Here is a 13,334-nt window from a genome sequence, read left to right as displayed (position 1 = left end):
CGGTTGCGCGATGCGTGTGCTCCTGGCGTTGCACGTCAGGGGAAGTTTCGTCTTTGCCTTAACCGTGTTGCGCGATGCATTATGCAGGGGCGGCAAGGCCCTAAGAAACGCATGTGGAGAAGATCCTTCGTCGTTCCGTCTGTCTCACTCCGTCCTCGTCCCGCCAACCCACGCTCGTCTCTTTCTACGAAGAAAGTTGCCTCGCCGCTCCGTGCTCGGAATCGACGGAGGTATGCATAATGATTCAAAGTGTCGAGGGCAGGGGATCAAACAGGCACCCTTAATTTTCGAGTTGCTGAATCTTCTAGGCAGGTTAATATCAAACGCGAGGAATCCTCTCCTAAGTTAATCGATCTGTGACACCTAAGGGTGATTGCCATTTAGTCCAGCGTCGCTTGAAATTTCCTGCCTTCTACTAAGAGAGTTCCAGCTAGCTTAGTAAGCCAATTATTCGACTACGGATCTTGAATAAGCTTCCCGACTGCGTCTTGACGTTCTTCCATTCAGAAATCCTAAAGTAAAGACAAGCGACACAGAATACTTGACGGAGTAGGTCCGCGTGGACGCTGAATGCGCCGGGCGAGAGTCAAGGGCGCAAAGGGGCAACTAGAACCTGAATCGTCAGAGGCGATCGTGTGCGATAAACCCGGCATACTCGCCAGTCCGATCAAAAATGCATGCCGGCACGTTGCTGGTCTCGCCGATCGCGTCGCACACAATGCAGCTGGATGCATGGAATACCTTGGAGCTATGCAGTACGCTCGACACGCGTGACACGCGGCACGTGTCAGGCCTCGCCATGATCGGCCACGCAGCTCGATTTATGTACGGACCCTATACACGAAGCCCTGCCATAGTTATTTCGGGGGAGAATCGGGCGCGTTCCAAGGCGGCGATGCCCCGACGCTGGTCTCGATTCCGATGATTCCAGGTGTTGCCAGGTATTATCAACGAATTCGAGCGTCAAAGATTTATGGCATAGCGAATGCTTGGTCGATTGCTTCTGATTCAATACCCACACGTTCGGTCAGTGGAGGTAGAATTAGCGGTTAATTGGCACTTTTGGAAATTGACTACCAAATTTTTTCCAAACCTGCGAATATCACGCGAGATGAAAGTTTGAGGCAAACTTTTTTGTAGAATGTTTTTTCGTCGTCAATAGAAGGCTTTTAATTAGCTCATGCGCTCGCTCACTGTACCATTTCTCCACCATAAAAAGAATAAAAAGCGCAAGCTTTCTACATTTTTGGGGAAAAAGAGGTAGATGGGGAATATTAAAAATCTCGATTTCAATCGAATGAATACCTTTCATATGCCTTCAGAGGCACGCTGCGGTAAGGCAGAATCGCGTTATATTCAACGAATGGACTAGTATTTCCTGTTTCAACGCAATATCTACCTTCCATGGTTGGTTTAGCTGTAGGCGCCAACTAAATGTATTTCCTACAAATTGGATCACCGTGTTTGTTTATGAGGGAGTAAACGATTTACCGTAACCGCAGTAAATTGTTTAGTCGCCGAAATAGCCGCGGTATGCGCTTTTAATTCACATTGTCGCGTCGTTACGGCAACGAGCTTTCGCGAAAAACACGCGGCGTAGTCGAGGAAACAGGTGATGTTCGCGATATTTTTTAGGAAAAATTAGCACCTATCTTTGCTGTAGTTTTCAATTAAATCCGTCGTTGAGGCATAAAATCAACAATGTACGAGATAAATATTTCATTCAAATAACGTGTGACATAATATGGTAATTTCCTTTTAGTCGACGGTGCACAATTGAGACTGACACAAATATATGAATACAGCGATAAGAAAAGCATACCTAATACCGACAAACGGATGATAGAATATCCTAGATAAAAACCTGACTCAAGTTCCATTTAAAAAAATAATCCAGCTAAAGTATAATGCGTGATACATTGCTGTCACCACGCGATGCGCCAATTATTTTCGAAATGCAAGATGTAGAGATCACTTTAACCACAAAACCGCGTACCATATCCCGGCCCGTTGAAGATTAAATACCCCTCGGTAACGTGCCTTATCTCAAAGTGCGTTGTATCATTACCGCGAAGTTTGCAGCGCGGAGACCCAGCGCGGTAGTTAAGAGGAGAATGCAAAAAAGGGGACAGGCGAAAGTAATAAAAGTGCCTTGGTTAATTTACAAACACGCGGAGCTTGCAGGAACTGCAACTCTGCGTACGAAGCACATACACTTTCGATCACGTGTCCAGGTGCAACTGCGTGGTCAACGTTTCGTAGACCATTTATCGTCATCGTAATTTCTCCTTATTATCTTATTATCTCCACGCGATTTAATTAACAATCAATCACAGATAAATTAAATTTCTTCGTGCTACGCGACATACACAGAGAAATAAAGTTCCTTCCCGGCAAATTGCAAAAACCTTCGACCATCGCTGTGCATAATTCCATATCCTCCTCACTGACACGTGTTTCCAAGCGTTTTACACCTCGTAAGAGTAATCGCAGCTGATGATCTATCCACAACGGCGCGCAACGAAAAACCTATCGCGTCCACCAAACACTGGCGCATTCGGCAGAAGGGCGCAGGGGTAAGTACGGTGGACACGGGGGTGCACACTTCACGTACGTAAGTTGTACGTGTCGCCGCGAATGAACCGAAATACTTTTGAGGCACGCACGCGGAAAAAGGCGTACGTGCGGACCACCGGCATATAAAACCGCACGAAATTGTTGCTCCCCTGGCGGAAATAGTGTACGTGTGAAATAGTGTAGCGCAGCCCGGCTTCCGGAATTTCGGACGTTTTGCGACGTTCATTATTCAGTAGCAGCCGCACTTAAACGAGGCCACGTGGCCGCGTGTGATGTATACGCCGCAAAGGAAGCGCTCATTTTTCTCGTCCCCGCGTACGCCTGTGTAATATTTCTAATAACCACTGTCCGTGAATTCCATTTCTCAGCCTCTGCTGCGGAAATACGAGGGAATCGAGGGGATCGTGTCATGTCATAGACAATCATTATCATCTGAAAAATTCCTATCCTGTATGCTATTTTGCTCGGCCATGTAACAAGTTACTTTCGTCCCCAGCCATGTTTTTTTTTCAGAATAGAACTGTTGTAACATACAAACTATACAAGACTTGTTACAATCAAATACAGGAACTTACGAAGACATTATCTAAGAACGCTATTATTTATATTTATTACTCGCAAGTAACGACAGGCAGAATTTCCGCGGCACCAAGAGTGTCATGTAACTACGACAATATTGAAATTAATGCACGTTCGTGAAACTTCAGATTAGCGGTAATGATATCGGAACCATGTGTACGTTATCGTCGTATTAATTATACAACAGAGATTACTGGAAATTAGGCAAATTGACTTTCGATTGTTAATATTTATTTCAAGGTTTGCCCTGATTAGATGCTGGGTCTCTGCGATAACGCTTTATACTTGAAGGATTTATTGCTATTTTTTTCGTTGCATAGGTAAGTGGAATATTATTTCCATCAATTGAACTATTATCATATAATTATTATTTTACCCGGGATTATGTTTCTCGACCTGCTTTTCACTAAGAAACGTGTAGCGCGTCAGCATTCGGGACGCGAAAGAAATTACACGGGAAATCGTAAAACGGTCGCGCGAAATCCGACAGAATTTAAGAAGCGGACACTAAAATAATTTAGAGAGTTTCAGCGGTGGTTGTTTGTCGCTGGATTCCGCCATCAAACAGCGTAATCCACGTGGTACAGATTTACGCTTTAAGCTATAAGCTATGAAAAGAAGCGGCCTGAGAATTACGTTGGAAACGGCGCCGGCGGTGGTAACGGATTACGGTAATGTTCGCGCACGGTTGCCAGTAAGATGGAAGCTAAGAGATTATCCTCTTTACGAGAACAAATGCCCGGGACATGAGAAAATTTGAAAAAAAGTCCGATTTAAATCGTTCGCTGTTTCGAGGACTGAGGCTCCGCGTTACGCACGCGCCAGGCGTTCTTCACCATTGCAGATAACGATTACGACGTTCCAGGTGCACTCAAACATTTTCTATGGCTCGAAACTTATCGTATAAAGCACAGAATCTACAGTAAAACTACTTGATAACTCCAAATGTAGAGTACAAACTGGAGGTCCGAAAATATTCCTTAAAATCTGCACCACGAGGTCCATCGGTTTATAAGTTGAATCACGGCTTCTCAGACCCGATAAATCGTATTTGATATGCTGCAAACGCTTTTGGCGATTCTCTTGATTTTTTTCACGGAATCAACCTATTCCTTTAACAAGGCTCTTGATAAACTTATGTAAACTTATGTAACCTCGTTGTGTGTGAGTTTATAGTGTGTGAACCATTTACCTATTTTAAGTATTATATGCTTTTGTTGTATGCGCTGTGTATTGCTACTTCTTTTTTCTTTTTATCTTTTTCCCTGTTTTTGCTATTGTACACCAATGGGACTTTATCCCGTATATATTATAATAATAATAATAATAATAATAATAATAATAATAATAATAATAATAATAATAATAATAATAATAATAATAATAATAACATTATTCAAAGAATCCTGTACAACATCTTTTAAGGATAAATCGCATTAGCTACAATGCTTCGCGAAATCAATTAAACTGTCAAGTATATGCACACATTAGTAGGCAAGTCGTGTGTACAGAGTAGTACTGTTTGCGTTAGCTGTCCAGTCCAATTGCAAATCGGGAATAGCTATATAATAAAGCGCCCACGATGGGGATCATCCAATTACACGTTTTTCTCGCAAGTGTTTTCACAAATTCACTGAGCCGAAATGACTATTGCCAATCATCCGGTACACGTTCGTACCTATATACTACACGTGCCCTCAAGATGTGAACGGCGTATTGTTTCGTCGAATCTGTTAATTAAATAGCGTTGCCCGGGCTCGAGGGCGAGCTTTCGAATAGAACACGCCCGATAAATCATTATCGAGATGACCCCATTGAAGCAAAGTGCACCCTTCGTTCCGTATGGCCGGAGAACCGAAATAAATTACCGCTCGAACGCAGCGAGACCCTCGCCGATTCCAATTAACCATGACCTACCGCACCGAACCAAACGAAACGTCACGAATGAGCAATCGTCCTGTCGACTCTGCTGTTCGATGTACACCTCCTCGACAGAGGTTCAAGTAACTTCCAGCAAGCATCTGGCGAACAAAGAAATCCGTATAAAAATTGAGCAACACTGGAGATGAGAGAATTCTACTTCAATCCTTCCACTATTTATAAATTCACGAATTTCTAGAGAAAGGTAAATGAACGACAGCTTGCAGACCTATAGATTTGCTTCGCAATAAAGAAAAGATTGGGTTGGATAAACTACCAGACGAGGAGTGCAACCGTCTCGACGTACTGGAATCTTCGTGTAAGCAGTTTTCAGGGGCATCGCCCCGCGCAGGCCTCCCCCACGAAATTGGCTGGTTAGCAGACGGATAGGTAACCAGGCCTCCCTAAAATCCAGCCACCGCCCGCCGCAACCACTTGTTTTCAATCCATCCGTTACAAGTTACACGCTGACGGCTGCGAATGTCTATGACGTCGGTCGACCGATCGGGAACCGACGTACGAAAACCTTGATTATCTCGGCGGCTGCTCCGTCAAGTTTCCCAATCACTTACGTATCCCGATTACCCGTGTCTGTTACACGGCTGAAGAAACCTCCCTTCGTATTGCCGTCACGCGACTACGTTGCGGGAGAAGCATACCACAGCGTTGGGAATAGGATATTAAAATGTTATTTGATTCGTTGCCAGGCTTTGAATATGTGAAAGAGTTACGCGCACGTTTATGTATCAAAGTTTATCTTTGCTAATTCTTGCTGCAGTGAGTAAAGCATTCCATGTTTGTCAAAGTGAAGTAACACTGAGTAGATGGATTATCTATTCCTCTGTCTCCTCCATCTGCGTCACAGAAAGAATTCACAAAAAACAACTTTTCTGAACCTAACTATATTATTCTGCCTTAAAGCTTTAAAAGCTTGAGTTAAGACTTTAAAAGCTTGGAGTGTAAGACTTAGAACTTCTACATTAAGTTTTAAGGCTTCCAAAACTCGAGCACTGTACATATTCACTTCACTACATACAATTTATACGACTCGAGCCTTCGAGCTTGAAGACTCGAGCTTTAAAGGCTAGAGCTCTCACGGCTACACCGTTCGAGCCTTTAGAGTTTGAACCGCGACTCGAGCTCTTGAAGCTCACGGCTCGAAGCTCATTTTAACAACACTAATGAAAACCCCAGCCTCTTTCAGCACACAAGGAACCCTATCGACTCCCATAACCTCGTTTAATTCCCACGAAAATTAATACGCACCTAATTCTCGACACTGCAGGGAACATTCACCCTGCCCATTTTTCTCGAAACACTACAGCGTGCTGAATTTTCCACTAACCCCATCTAGGAGAAGCACACAGGCTTCACCGACGCGATACTCGTCCCCCTTTTTAATTCTGTTTCCCTGTCGACACTTATGAAGCCTCGCTGTTTTAATCAATTAATGCAATCCGACGATGAGAGTCATGGGAAATATAACGGTTTACAGCGCGAACCATGTTCGGTCTGGATTCCGTGGAAACCGGAGAAAGTTTGGAAAAATGTGAACCACTGCCAGGTTTAACGGGGCGCATGGGCTAATCGTCGATGGCCCGGCGATGTTCAATTCTGGGATATTACGGTGGGCAGGAATGAGCGCGGCACGGCCCTTCGTCAAATGTAATTTACCGTCGTGTATTGCGGAGGAGCTGTGATATTAATGGCCGTCGCAGCGGTGAAGTTAATTAAATTTTATTGCAAATAATAGTGCGCAATATTACTCGGATACACGGCGGATATTTTAGAGAGCGTCGGAATACCGGGAATTCCGCACTCCCGCCCCTGTGGTGAAATATAAAAATCGACCGTGCAGCCTCGTCTCGTAGTTCCAATGTAATAAACCGAGCGACCATATTCTGTAATTAATTGATCGTCCAATCGTTACGTTTCACGTGCTTCCGATGATCGTTACTCTATCGTCTGTGTAATGGGTGACCAGTTCTACTTCCACTGTATCGAGCCAACATGTTTTCTTCTGCGCAGTCATCCGCAATTCTCGACCACGTGAGTTCGGTCATCTGCATTGCACCTTCTGCGCGGTATAAAGAGAATAGTGATATTATCTTGAATTAGGGTGCCCTAAGTCGTTTCAGCGCGGAATTTGCAGAGGAACCAAGCGGCCACGTTACCGTGACACCAGTGTGGGAATGAAACGATGGCTACGGGCATGATTTAGGGAAGCGGAGTAGTCCATTCTTTCAGTGGAATAAGCATATTCGCTCGACGACCCATTCATAACGCGCGGCCATTTATAATTCAACGCAGACACGATGCTTGCAGGTGTAATTACAACTCAACCCTTGCACCTCCGCTATCCTTAGCCACTCATTTGGAAGGTTCTGCGGTCTGCATTCCGGGGCGGGGGAGGTCGTTCTCTTCACCCATCCTTGTCGACATTTCGCCAGCCAGCTCTCATTGCCACTCATCAGTGGACAATGCCTAAAATGAAGTATTAACGAGGGCACAGGTGCAATATTCATGGCCATTGTTACTCAACACTGTGCTCGAGATGATACGCGCAACATCCACGTGGGAATAAGCTGCGTTCACGTTCCCAGCATTATTAGGCATGTCTAATAATCTTCTTTATGAATCGTCCTTGCAGCAAGTGGGTGGAAAAATTCGTTCGATCGCTGTTAGGTGATGCTACTTGTGCTTAAATGTATTTTTTAAACTATTTAAGGTTATATAACTATAAGGGAAATAGTTTGAGAAAGTCTGTAATATATTTTTAATTTTAACTTTTTGCACCGACCTAATATTTTTCTACGCGCAACAGACCTCCTGTAAATTCATTGCTGCGCCACATAGATCTCGAGTCTTCAGAATTCTGTATTTTATCCGTCAATCGGGAAGATTGCAGCCATGTATCCCGTGAAATTACGATCCACGGGGTTCGCCGTTCAGGTGTGCAGCGTTTCATTATTCAATTTATTGGACAGGTTAATAAGGAAGTTCGGCCCGCGCGATACTTCTGAAGCATCGCTGAGCCTCGTGGAGCATCGCTGGCGAGGTAGGAACGAACGGGAGAGGAAATTCCAAATTGCGGCACAAAGCTCCGTTGCAATCAGGTCCACGGTAATCCTTGCACCTTCAAGGACATCCATGCAACCGTGGAAGTGAATTATGTATCCGATGTGTCTCGTCGCTTCCAATGGGCGCAGCTGTTTCGGCGAAATGTTTGCGAAAGTAGACGGTGAGATTTCTACCCTTGCACCCTTCGAAGTGCGTAATTTACTTTAATAATTCATACTGTGTCTCTCAAATGAGGACCTCGCAGCAAAAGGGATGCAGCTCCATCTTTACAAACTTCGAGTAAATGAGAAAAAACTGTATATAAAACTATTGCTTTGACTTAAGGGGTCATGCTCAGTCAGGAGGCTGAAAAAAGGGTGGTCTTTGGAAATTTTTTGCTCAAAGGCTATAACACATTTCTCAAAAAATCTTTTTTCCTTTTAAGGATTGCATCTAGTACCGTGCATCGTAATTTTTTTATTTAAAAATATTTAGCAATAACTAAGTTATTGTCCATCACTCGAAGGTTCTCTAAAAAAAGGCTTCTGCGGTGACCACTGCTGCTCGAAAGTCGATCATCTAAAATAAAAAATTCAAAAGAATTTACTTATTATATTACCTTCGAGTGATGGACAATAACTTAGTTATTGATAAATATTTTTGAATAAAAAAATACGATGCGCGGTACTAGATGCAACCCTTAGAAGGAAAAAAGATTTTTTGAGAAATGTGTTATAGCTTTGGAGTAAAAAATTTCCAAAGACCACCCTTTTTTCGGCCTCCTGACTGAGCATGACCCCTTAACGTTGAAAAGAGAACACTAATTGAAAAACATACATTTTCACACAGTAAGCAGTAGCTGCTGAACTCATAATTTTTCTTTCCTTTTTGGCGAATAATATCTATTCAAATCTGGAACAGATTAAAAATTTGCTATAAATCCCTAATTTTTTATCGGATTTGCGCCAAACGTGCATCAAACGATGTAGATTCTTTTACATATATTACGCATCATGACTCAAAAACTGTCAAAGACGGAGTTGCATCCTCCTGCTGCAAGGTCCTCGAGTAGTCCTTACGAAAAGAAAGAAAAGTGACTGAACAATTTATTAAAAGACAAGAAGAATAAATAACCTCGATGCACCGAAGTTTCAAAACACATTCCTGCAGCGTTTTCTCCGCAAAATTACAGGGCCTCGCATCAAGGTGCCACGAAGAAGAGCATGGAGAACGTACCACCCAGTTTCAGGGCGAATTTGGAGCTCGACTTTTCCCGCTGATAAATTGCGGCCGACGAAGGCGTGGAAATTGCATACGACACGCTATGTGTGTCCCCGGCGTGCAGTAATCACGCTCGAAACCTTGGACATAGGGGAGCGGTGGGAGGGGGCTGTTCGATGAACGAAAAGAGGCCAAATCGTGAGGATCAAAGACAACCGAGGGGGAATCGAAGGTAGAAGGGAGAAGGCACAGCACCGGGGTGGGAAAGAGGAAGGAAACTTCTGTAGCGAGGAAGAGAAGGAAAGAAGCAGGAAGTGGATGGTGCGAGGGACAGACACGGGGTGGAGGGGTGGAGGTTGAAGGGGGATGGCTAGGGGGAAGATACTGGTGGCTTGGACGTCGAAGAATTCTCTCAGGATGGGACTCGTTAGTCCTTTCACGGCAGACTTACGATCTCTCTCCCACCTCGGTCACACATCATGGCTCGAAAGCGAAACGAACCGCCGCCGCGGCGAGAGCGTTCTCTTCCTTCCGTTCAAATTGCGCTGGCAATCTCTTTGTCGACGAGCAACCGTCTCGAGGCTATCGGGGAATTCAGGAGACGCCGTTTCAACACCTCGGGCAGCGTTTGCTCGCGAAGCCCCCCAACGATCGGGCAAATACTAATGCAGTAACGATCTCGCAAATTGTTAACGCAACCCCGTAGAACTAACCCAGTCCCAATTCAATTTCCAAAACTTAATACGACGCGACGACGAGAAAGATTTCATCCCTCCCTCTCTCAGCAGGCATCTGGACGCGGGCATCTCCCGCGGCAGATGCAACACGCCGAACAGAGGGTGTAAGATAAATCACTTAGGAGCCGTCACTCGAGAAGTACGCTGGTCCACTGTACGAGAAGTTTCACGACGCTACACTTCCGCGTCCCGCAAGTCCTTCGAGCAGCTCCGAGCACTTCAGAGTCGAAGCTTGACGAGTTTCTGCTTTTTTTTTCACTGTCAAGTGGGCAGTGTACAGCTAGACTCTGGATACACGAAGTGGTCCTACGTCAGCTGTCCTCTCGGGTACAGGAGTCGAGCAGGCAGCTTGCCCGATCTTCCTGCGAATTACGCGGCATATTTTGAAAGAGTCGATCCACCTGATGACAGCCGCGGAAACTAAATCGTACTCGGGGGGCTCGTGCTTCGCAGATCTCGCGGGGGCCGTGGCCACGAGCGGTAAGTTGTAAGGAACTCCGGCCAGGTAGTCGGTCGTCCTCGAAGGCAGGGCGATTCCCTCCGAGCGACATATTCAATCAGGATATCAAGTCTGCCGAGTTCTCGCGCGTCGAAGCTTGTATCCGGATGAGTTTCGGGTTCGGGGCGGGGAAAGTTGGACGAGTCGCCAAGGATGAGCGCAGGCTGCGAAGGACACGTATCCTGGGCGGCTAACACCGTGGAAAAGTACGAAGGGTAGGAGATCTTCGTGGACGGAGGAGGCGGTGGAAGAGAGAGACGGCTCGCCAAGCGGAGATTTGATTTATATGTTAATCGCGGCCGATGTCGGCAAGTGCGCAGCCCCGCGGTTCCTACTCTTTTACCCAGCCGTAACAATCCACGAAATATGGCGTATAAGTAGACAGTCCTGGGCCCTGGGACGTGATATTGCTAGATAAACGAGGAACACTCGGTCCTTCGCGATTTTCCGCCACCTTCGAGATATCTCCTGATCTGTGGAAATATGTTTACATGATTGCAAAGTTAAAAGCCACTGTTGCCACAATGATTTAGAGATAATCTATAATAAACGAAGAATCTTGGAAGATTTGTATGCGTGACACTCGGTTTCTTCTCCGATACAAAAACCAGGCTGTGGTATAGAAAAAACGCATCTACCTGACCAACTTAACGACCTTGCAGCCCTTAAACGGAGCTCTCGATATTGTCCGACAAATATTCGAGCAGCGTTTTAAAGCCAAACGAGAGATCTCTCGTCCAAACAGACCGGCCTTCGGAAATAAACTACCTATCGATGGGGAATATTTAAAAGGATTCCGTCAGAGATTCAACAGCACTTGTCCGCGCTCTTTGAAACGTTGCTATGAAAACCGGAGCGGGCCGGCCGATCGTAATTCGTAAGTTCCGCTTTCAATTCGTTTCTCGTTAAATAATTGCAGAAAGAATTTCTATTAGGAGGAGGTCCCGCGGCGAAAAAAAGCGGAGCAGCTATTGAAAGTCGACTACCGTCGGGAACTAATTAATTAGCAATGAGCCGGGCGATGTCGATGGAATTCCACAATTCCTGCTACCAGAGGACTATGAAACTAGCGCAATTTCTCCGCGACTTCGTCTTCGGTAATCCTCCTCGGCGCGCCGTCGAACGGATTAAAAGTTTCGGCGGCGCGTAACGTCAGGTCGAACGAAATTAATCGACCCCTCGAGAGGCGGTTTGTCGCGGCGAGTGAGACAGTGCTCGCGCACAATGCCGAGCTGATATCCTTTTTAACAGCAGCCATCGCCGAGATACCGTTTATTAATTCTAATCCCAGACGCAATTAGACAGAAAATCTTATCTCCGCGCTAAGCTGTCTTAAATGCCTCGCAGACCTTCCGTTTATCGAGCGTCCCGATTTTTTCCCAGATATACTATCGATTTATCGATGAAGCGCGCCGGGTAGGAGACCAGTCGCAGCCAGCGCAATAAATCGCGCGTGGCGGTTGTAAATCATCAGAGGTTGGCAGCGACTAAGATAATCGGAGCGGGAAGAAAAACTCGAATGAAAGTGGAGCTGGATTAACCGGTGGATAATTGCTTTCGTAGATTAAGGAGATACGGCGCGTTAATCTAGCCGGTAGCTGTTCACAGCCACGACGCGTGCTCCCATCCGCGTGGAACGGAGACGACGTTGGGCCGCTTAAAACAGTCTCCTCGGGAAAAGGATACGGGACGGAGGATGCTAGGTCCTGATGAGTCCAGCGTGCTTTGTGCGTTCCACTGGCTACTCCGGGGGTAATTAAATCTGGCTGAGTGGAATGGACACGCCGCGGGGACAAGATGAACGATAACGACATTCGGCGCTTCAGCCGGCGAGCCTGATGGAAGGGATGAGGGGACAATGCAAACACAGATCATACGATGGCATAGAATTAAAAGAAGAATTCTATCTATGGCGAATTTTTGCCATTCACGGTGACAAAGCACCTCCCATTGTCTCCGCCTTGCTAACTAACTACGCGCATTTAAATTCCGCTTCTACGTGCGCGCGATATCGCTTCCTGTCCGTTGCGAAATATAATGCGGCGGTGGCTTGCAAAATGGACAAAAGTGATTAATAAAAAGCGTGACTAATTCCGATCTGTAGGCAATCGACAGGGATTCATCGGCGGCAAACAAAGCCCGGTAGACGGATTACACAATTGACTTTTAGAACTGTCGCAAGCCGATGCTGGTTGCCGTTGTTGCGCATTATTCCATTGAACCCTGCCCGCGCCAGAGGGCTGGCCAGCGGAATGTTTAATCGGAGGGACAGTCGCTAGCTATCCATATATATTTGCTGACAAAATGTGTAAATCAACGGGCGGCAATGGACCCGCAAATTTTAGCTACCGAACGCGAACGCGCGATCGGTCCCCGGCCGCTAATAACGTAGCGCGCGAACAGCCCGTGATCAGTTACGACGCGAACTGTAAATTCACGCGGATCGGATTGTTTATAGAAGCTTACAGCAAAAACGGCGGTGAAATCACCGGGCCTTTGTAAGTTACGGCATCTAATTGACGGCAGATTAAATTTTGCGAATCGATCACTGGGTTACTGATTGCGCGGCGCGCGAACAGATGAAATACATGGCTGCGAAATTGTGGGACGGTCCAAGCGGCGGACCATTGAATTGACAGAAATTTCATTTCGAGGATTCCTCGGGAGTTCCGTCCCGAGAGTCCTCTATTGAGAAGGATTCGAAATCTTTGTTGCAAGAGCCAGCGGATCGCCAGCTCTTT

At 45.9% G+C, this 13,334-nt stretch overlaps 1 protein-coding gene across 1 annotated transcript in view; it reads left to right on the top strand.

Annotated features, from left to right (window-relative positions):
- LOC143366758 (trypsin-1-like) overlaps nucleotides 1-13,334 on the top strand; it is a 356,002-nt gene that overhangs the window by 339,185 nt on the left and 3,483 nt on the right. The gene's annotated exons all lie outside the window — the stretch shown is intronic.

The sequence above is a fragment of the Andrena cerasifolii genome, chromosome 3 (genome assembly GCF_050908995.1).
Source record: "Andrena cerasifolii isolate SP2316 chromosome 3, iyAndCera1_principal, whole genome shotgun sequence".
NCBI classification, from domain to species: Eukaryota; Metazoa; Arthropoda; class Insecta; order Hymenoptera; family Andrenidae; genus Andrena; species Andrena cerasifolii.
Note: the sequence above shows the minus strand (reverse complement) of the source record. Positions and strands in the feature narration are given on the sequence as shown.